Raw genomic sequence first — 9,069 nt, forward strand, 5'->3', positions numbered from 1 at the left:
CATATCCTATTGGACTGTCTTTGGAAATTTAAAAGTAAACTAGAACTATATTGAAACTGAGGCTAATATTTATAGGTATAGATCTCTCTTTTAAAAACCAACACAGGGGCACCTGAGTGGCTCAGTTGTTTAAGCGTCCAACTTCCGTTCAGTTCGTGATCTTGTGGTTCATGGGTTCAAGCCCCGCATCTGGCTCTGTGCTGAAGCTCAGAGCCTGGAGCCTGCTTCAAATTCTGTGTCTCCCTCTCTCTCTCTGTCCCTCCCCCACTCGTATTCTGTCTCTCAAAAATAATAATAATAATAATAATAATAATTAAAAAATTATAAAAAAATAAAAACAGACACAGAAAGGCCTAGCCATTGAAAGCTGTCAAAGAGGGGTGCCTGGGTGGCTCAATCGGTTAAGCATTCGACTTCGGCTCAGGTCACGATCTCGCGGTCCATGAGTTCAAGCCCCGTGTCAGGCTCTGGGCTGACAGCTCAGAGCCTGGAACCTGTTTCAGATTCTATGTCTCCCTCTCTCTCTGACCCTCCCCCGTTCATGCTCTGTCTCTATCTCAAAAATAAATAAAAAAACGTTAAAAAAATTTAAAAAAAAAGAAAGCTGTCAAAGAATTGGGCACCAAATAAGTCTTTCCTGAGCCCCCTTTTTTGTGAGTGCACTGCTCTGTGAGTTGCTATGCATTAGGTTTGAAATTATTGGTACACAAAAGAGTAACAGAATACATCATGTTTTTACATGTCCAGAAATGTGGGCATTGGTAACAAGAAATATTCGGGCTCTCTTATTTTTTGCAACTTATATTAGATTGAAGAAAATGTTCTCTAAATTTCATTTCAGTTTAGAGTTTGCTTCACTGGTTGCTAATATCTGTTTTTTGGGGTTTTTTTTATGGGACTTTAAGAAATTCTGTTTCTTCTGCAAAGGTAAATTAAGCTCTGATTATGGGTACAGCTGGTGATTTCATCAGCACAAATAACTATGAACGTAGTGTAAAAAACAAGTATCTGGAACTGTCTTTAAGGATTATGATTCTATAAATCTAATGCTCTTCGGTTTGTTACCTGAGGTTAGAACGTGTTCTCTAAGTATTTTGTATTTAATAAATATTTCCTGAACATTTACTCTGCACTATGACTATGAACATCTGGGCACTGGGTTAGGCACTTGGGATTTGAAGAGAAACAAGACAGACAAGATCCTCGACCTTTGGGAAATAGATTAAAAATAAACAAATTATGTATGTTTTGATGCATTTTTAGAAGAAACACATAAGGAGCTGAGGAGAGAATAATAGGCAAGGAGACAACATTCTTTAGATGGGAAAGAGAAAGAGATGAACTTTAAGCTAAGACTTGCAGTCTGAGGAGGAGTCCAGCAGGAGTGAGGATGGGTGTGGAAGGAGGGCAGGAAGAGAAGGGAAAGTATCCCACGTAGAACAATAGTCCTACATAAGACAAAAGTTCATCGTGTTCAGTCAACTCAGAGTAGACTGGAAAGAGGTAAGGTTAGCCTTTTCTACGTCATGAAGGCCTTCCATTGAAAGTTATGGACCTTCATCCTCACAAAGTACACGGAAATCTACAGAAAGTTTTGTGTACAATTTCAGGGCTTTTCAAAGAATAACATTCATACCTGATCTGTCCTACGCTGAAAAGACCCAGACTACTTCATTTGAGTGAAACACTTTCCTTGGCTCAAAGCCTCCCCCCAGACACCTGGGGAAAATGTCTCCAGTGGAGAGCCCAGCAAGCTGTCCTCAATTCCCAAATATACAGGCACACGGGCCAATGCACATCAGAAGGAGGTTTTCATTGAAGTGTGTAGAAAAATCCAAAAATGTTTCTCTTCACCAAGCAAGTTGTGGTTTCTCAATAGCTTCACAATGTCTGACCATGAGTATTCCCACATGACATACAGGGTCCTGTTCCAGAATTTTTCATCCTTCCTCAGTGAGTTCCTTGCAGGGAAGCCTCTGGGCTGCCTTTTATTGGCCCAGCCCTCAGGTCAGTGGGATCCTCCCACCCTGTTCTCTTTGCTCTGTTATCCAGAGGCAGACCCTAACATGCAGGCCTCCTTCTTCATGTATACCTCTCCAGATTCTCCTGGGCACCTAAATGTATGCCGGCTGATGATGTGCAGAAGTCCTCACCCAGGCATGTCAGCACGTCACTATATGTAGAGATAAGACTCCTGAGTGAGGCTGCTCAAGCCCAAGAGAGAAGTCACCCACACCTTCAGTGCCAAGTCTTAGCCTCTGTCCCCACTCCAATCTGTTTCTTCTTCTTGCTCCTGGGACGAGCCTTCAATTTCCTCAAGCAAATTTGAGGAGTGGGAAGTGCTAAGTTCAGAATCCTTCCTCTGGCCACAGAGTGGTACACATACATCCTGACTCATTTTCTTAATGCCTAACAAACTCCTAAGACCACGGAAATTACCAGCTTTCCAATCCTTTATAGCAAAAATCAGTAATATGAAGCCAATATGAGATTTTCATACACCAATCTGTAGCCGACTCATTTCAAGTCAATATTCTAGGAAAATAAAACACTCTGACCAGTCCTTTAAGATTTGCAATAATGGAACAAATGAATAAATAGTGTTTCACTAACTGTTCACTCAAGCATGGATTCTGTCTCCTAGTACAGGACTTCTACGTCTAATATGTCCTGGTGGTGCCAGTGTAGGCCTAACTGTATCTCCCAAAAGGATATGTTGATGTCCTAACCCCAGTACCTGTGAGTGTGACTTTATATGGAAATGGTGTCTTTGTACTTAACAATCAAGTTAAAATGAGGTCATTCTGGATTAGGGTGAACCTTAATCCAATGCCTGGTGTCCTTATAAGAGGAGGGAAATTTGGACAAAAACCCACAGGGGAGAATGTCATGTAAAGACGGAGGCAGAGACTGGAGTTATGTGTCCACAATGCAAGAACACCAAGGATTGCTGGGAACCACCAGAGGAGAGGAGAGGAATGTGGTACAGATTCTGTCTCAGACCCTCCAAAGGAAAGTAACCTGGCTGGCACCTTGATTTTGGACTTCTGGCTTCCTGAACTGTGACAGAATAAATCTTTGTTGTTTGAAGCCACCTTGGTTCCTTGTTATGGCAGGTCTAGGAAACTAAAATAGATGCCAATGGCTTTACACAAGGGGAAGAGCGAACAGGGTATTTTCTTTATTGTAATATGCATAATGTGATTTTTGAAGAGAGAACAAAAAATATCTAACAAAACAGGAAGGCTAAAGCCTGGTAAATGACTGGTAGTCATTTCAATTCTTGAAATTCTATAATTCTCTGAGTCTTAAACTAATAAAATTGTGTAGTCAAGCAATTATCTACCACACAAATGGTCTTCATAAGGACCAACTTACTAATGTAAGAGCCCTCCAAAATGTGGCATGCTAGCTTTACAGTGTGAGCTGGGAAGCCTTCACTTGTGCTCCTTGATGAAATGTTATATTGATACCTCTTTATACCAAAGGAGAATTGTATCCTAAATTATCCACCCTGCCTATCAAAATCAAGTTCAACAAAAATGCACGTATCGCATAAACATGGCATTAGTGTTCATATGTTTTTAAAATTTATTTACTTTGAGAGAGAAAAGAGAGAGAGAGAGAACATGCAAGAGAGCAGAGCAGGGCCAGAGAAGGAGAGGGAGAGAGAGAGAGAATCCCAAGCAGGCTCCGCACTGTCAGCGCAGAGCCTGATGCATGGCTCAAACTCATGAACCATGAAATCAGAACCTGAGCCAAAGTCAGATGCTTAACTGACTGAGACACCCAGGTGCCCCAGTGTTCATATAATTGTGATTTTTTTCAGAAGCTAAATATTTAAAATCCTTTAAAACAGAGAAACATTCATTTCTCTTCTAGAATATATAGATCTTTTTTTCAACAAATGTATTTTGACCTTGAATCAAATAAAAGCAAGTTAGTATTTTCTTATAAAGATTTGCTCCCACAAAGCAAAAAAGGAAAAACAATAGAAATAGTTTGAAACAAAGAGCTTGATTTGTTTAAGACACACATAAGTAAATAAAGCAAAACAGAAAAGGTCTCACCCCCTACCAAACACCACAGAAAAATGTCAATGTAGCAGAAAATGTCAAAAGCGAAAAAAATATAACCTTTTTTAATCCTATTCATTTCCCACCGCCTTCAAGAATCTTTCCTTTTTAAATAAAAATTGTCTTTTTTCATTGCAAGAAAGAATATAAATCAATCTGGCACTGCCCTATAAAACCCAGACTACACAGGAGCAACAAAAAAATGATCTTCCCTTTCCTAGAGCTGCCTTTCCTTCAAGGGCCCTAGAGCATAAAAAATAGAGACTACTTACAATCTGAGGCTATTCAAAAGAGAACAAAGGAACCAGAATTTTAAGTCCACCCTTCTCTTTGCCCAGGGCAACAGAGCAGAGTGATTGTGCCATTCGCACAGCCCCAGGAGTGTACTTCCGGTCACACAATCTATGCATCATCTCCGCAGAAGGGTTCAGAGCTAACATCTGGAGTGAGTAGGTGGAGCCAGTATGGCTCCATTACCTACTAGCCATGTCACCTTGGCAAGTTTTTCAACCTCTGAGGACAGTTCTCACCTTTTTTTTTTTTTTCAATGTTTATTTATTTTTGGGACAGAGAGAGACAGAGCATGAACGGGGGAGGGGCAGAGAGAGAGGGAGACACAGAATTGGAAACAGGCTCCAGGCTCTGAGCCATCAGCCCAGAGCCCGACGCGGGGCTCGAACTCAAGGACCGCGAGATCGTGACCTGGCTGAAGTCGGACGCTTAACCGACTGCGCCACCCAGGCGCCCCAGTTCTCACCTTTTGAACAAGGTAATAATATTCCCTATTTCACAGAGTTAGGAAGGGTATACAAGTACTTACTTGGTATGTAAGAAGAAGGAACTCAACAAATCACATACATACGTATTGCTAATTTATACACGCTTAGGATAAACTTGTGCAAGTTTAAACCTTCCTTTTAGATCTCTCCTCTACAAGGTTCATATATCTGTCCCCCACCCCACTTCCTGACATTCTTATCTATTTTGTTCTAACATTAAACAGTTAAGGCTCCAGTTATATGGTTACATATCTTTGAGAGAAGAAAACTATTGTCTCAGCTACTTAGGTTGATAGACATTTACCTTCCAAATTCCAACAAGCAGTGAGAGACATCCATGCTGTAACAGTGGCCTAGAGAAGGCCATGAGTGAGGAGAGACTAAGTCAGAGACACATGAGTGAAGAGAGACTAAGTTAAAGACACAACATAAGCTGAAGCCTTCTTTATGCTCATCAATAGATAAACATCTGGGGAGTTAGTGGCTAGACAAGTGTCCTTTCTGCCAAAACACTGGTTCTTTTTGACCCAGGAGCCAAAAGTCTCAGGCAGCCTGCTGGTCCCTCAACCACTAAGCCTAAAGGACGTGCACTGAATTGAGGCTACATGGTCACCCATGACCAACACAAAGGAAGCAAGTTGATTCTGGGTACCTCTCTTAACTGCCAACTGGTATGTCCACAATCTTGCAATGGAGTTGTCGGGCCAAGTATCAGTTTTCCTTGGTACAAAGAATCCTCTGGGTATTTGACATCTATACATACATTTCTAAAGTACATGTATGCAATACATCTACACATATATTTATAAAGTAGATGTATTGCAGCACCTTACGTTGACAAAGTAATCATATAATAAATGGAGGCTGGAAGAAGACGTCTGCTTAGAAAGTGGGAAAAGTGATAGGGAGGGATTGAAAATGATCACATCATGACTGAAATCTATGCCAAGAGAAGAGAAATACAGAAACTTGCTTCAGTTGTGTATAATTTGCTTCCTCCAATTATTCACAACATAGGGAAGTTTAGTTCAGTCCTAGAGACACATGCCAGCCTCCCATGGACAACGCGGGGAAATCTGGGCCTCCCGAAAGAAGAGGAAGCAGGTGTTTCGGATCTCCATGGATAAGCATCAAGGAGTTAACCTGAGATCCTCAGGTTACAGCAGATCTGAGAATATGCGGAGCATTAAAGTCCAAATATGACAAAATGCGGACTCTAAACACTTCATTTTAATTTTCTGAATCATTATTAACAGATATCCCTAACTTAGTCTTCACTGAAAAATACTCATGCGCCTGTAAAGATCTGTTCTAATGCACTCCGCTAAATCAAAGCATGTTTAATCTAAACTATTCCCATCGTCGATAATCCCCATGTCTTAATATCTATTTTAAATAATTTAAATTAGAAACTTCAATAACATACTGAGATAAAATGTTAAGCAATATGGTAACCATGTATAAAATGGATGTTGTCATAAAAACAAGAATATTTACTTATGCAATAAATATTGATTGCGTGCCAAACAAGTGCACTGATCTTGGTATAAGAGATACAGCACATAGGCCCTTCTTTTCGTTTCTCCTTGACTCTAGAGGGTAGATCCTATTCCAAACCAATCCGTTCAAGAATCAAAGGCACTGTGCCCGTGGAAAAGCCATCCTCAAAATAACGGATGAATTCACGGTGGCCCTTCGCTTCGCCCCAGACTCCAAGTGCGTCACTGTGACGGGGCTCCCGGAGAACGTGGAGGGGGCCATGCACCACATTCTCAACCTAGACGAGGAATACCTGGCTGACGTAGTCGACAGCGAGCCGTTGCAGGTGTACGTGAAGCCACCGGCCGCCGAGGAGTCGAAGGCGCCATCCAAGGGCTATGCGGTACGGAACGCTCCCTGGACCGCCAGCAGCAGCGAGAAGTCTCTTGATGTGAGCAGCTCTGAAGAATTTCCCAGCTTTGGGGCTCAGCCCTCCACAACCCCGATGGGGCCCCAGGCGATAATGATCAAAAAGCAGAAGCGTCTCCGGCCTGCTGACCCAAACCCCACCACGCACGGTTTGTCTCAATCTGACCCGATGGCTGGAGCCTCCGTAAACTGTTGACGCTTCCCCCTCCGCGAGGTCTCGCAGTGAAGCCGGGCGCGCCGGCACCTCCCTGACACCTTTGCTCTGGGACGGCTCTCCCCTGTCCTGGGCACTAGCCGACGTAACTGGACCTTTCCCCGTAAGCGTCCTGGCTCGTCCAGCACGTCCGTAAGGCTCTGGCCTCCGCTAGGAGACCTCCACAGCTGTGGCTGAGTCTACTTCCTGTGTCATGACCTCAGGAAATAAATTTCCTTGACTTTAGAAAAGCCAAAAAAAAAGAAAAAAAAAAAAAAAAAGAAAGAAAGAAAGAAAGAAAGGCCGGGGCGCCTGGGTGGCTCAGTCCGCTGAGGGTCCGACTTCGGCTCAGGTCATGATCTCGCCGTTTGTGAGTTCGAGCTCCGCGTCGGGTTCTGTGCTGACCGCTCGGAGCCTGGAGCCTGCTTTGGATTCTGTGTCTCGCTCTCTCTCTATCCCTCCCCTACTCACGTTCTGTCTTTCTCTGTCTCAAAAATGAGTAAAACATTTTTAAAAATTATTTAAAAAAAGACTCAAAGAGGGGCCCCTGGGTGGCTCGGTCGGTTGGGCGTCCGACTTCGGCTCAGGTCATGATCTCAAGGTCTTGGGTTCGAGCCCCGCGTCGGGCTCTGGGCTGACAGCTCAGAGCCTGGAACCTGTTTCAGATTCTGTGTCTCCCTCTTTCTCTGACCCTCCCGTGTTCATGCTCTCTCTCTCTCTCTGTCTCAAAAATAAATAAATGTTAAAAAAAAAAAAAAAAGACTCAAAGATATTGGAGATCTGCAGCACGTTATAGAGTTGCACCAAGGAGAGAATCTGCTGTAGCATACAAAGAATGAACTCTCCTTTTAGAGCCTTGCCCTTAACAACAGTTCTGCTTTTCAGGTTTTTGGTAAGTTGCCTACTAAATTTGTACCCCGGTGTCTTGGTCTGAATGGGTAGATTAAACATCAGAGATAGAATCTTTGTACAAAGAATAATTTTTAATTAGGTTGCAAAAGCAAACAACTATGAAAAAAAGCAAACTATCGAAAGTGTTTACCTCATGCCTTGAAAAAGACTTAAATTTTGAAAAGAACTGGTTTAATTCATGTTCTTCCCATCCACCTTTTAACAATTTGAAAAGCTTTTTTTTTTTTTAATTTTTTTTTCAACGTTTATTTATTTTTGGGACAGAGAGAGACAGAGCATGAACGGGGGAGGGGCAGAGAGAGAGGGAGACACAGAATGGGAAACAGGCTCCAGGCTCTGAGCCATCAGCCCAGAGCCCGACGCGGGGCTCGAACTCACGGACCGCGAGATCGTGACCTGGCTGAAGTTGGACGCTTAACCGACTGCGCCACCCAGGCGCCCCTGAAAAGCTCTTTAATATGCTTGTTTTCTTGCCAAAGCATTATTTCTGTTTGTTTTCTAGTCTAATGATATTTGGGTGGCAGGTATTTTTTTTCTGCCCAACTAGAGCCAACTAGAGAAGAAAATTCACTAGGTACATTTTGTTTTTCTCTCTGGGTGTCTCTAAAGTTTACTGAAGTCCACATTTATTTTAATAATCCTTATTCAAGGATTTTTTCTGAGACCATGACCACAGCCTTTCCCAAGGATACCATCATTATCTCAGTCAATTACAAAGCTGAATTTGCTCAGGTTGTACACGTATATAACCATTTTATTCCAAGGATCTCTGAAATCTTTGCTGACATACACAACCATTAAGCAAATATAACATGTGAAGATGCAGACTAACTTAAAAGATAAACTGAGAATACTTTTTCTTTACAAAAGGAATCTCTATAGGTTTTCTCCTGCCAACTCTGATGCAGATCATCAAACACATCTTTTTATTTATTTTTTATTTTTTTAAATTTTATTTATTTATTTTTGGGAGAGAGAGAGAGAGAGAGAGACAGAGCATGAGCAAGGGAGGGGCAGAGAGAGAGGGAGACAGAATCCGAAGCAGGCTCCAGGCTCTGAGCTGTCAGCACAGAGCCCCACGCGGGGCTGAAATCCACGAACTGTGAGATCATGACCTGAGCTGAAGTCGGTCACTTAACCGACAGCCACCCAGGCGCCCCAAACACATCTTTTTAAAAAGTATTAGATACAATGTATAAGT

Source organism: Prionailurus bengalensis, chromosome A2 (genome assembly GCF_016509475.1).
Source record: "Prionailurus bengalensis isolate Pbe53 chromosome A2, Fcat_Pben_1.1_paternal_pri, whole genome shotgun sequence".
Lineage (NCBI taxonomy): Eukaryota > Metazoa > Chordata > Mammalia > Carnivora > Felidae > Prionailurus > Prionailurus bengalensis.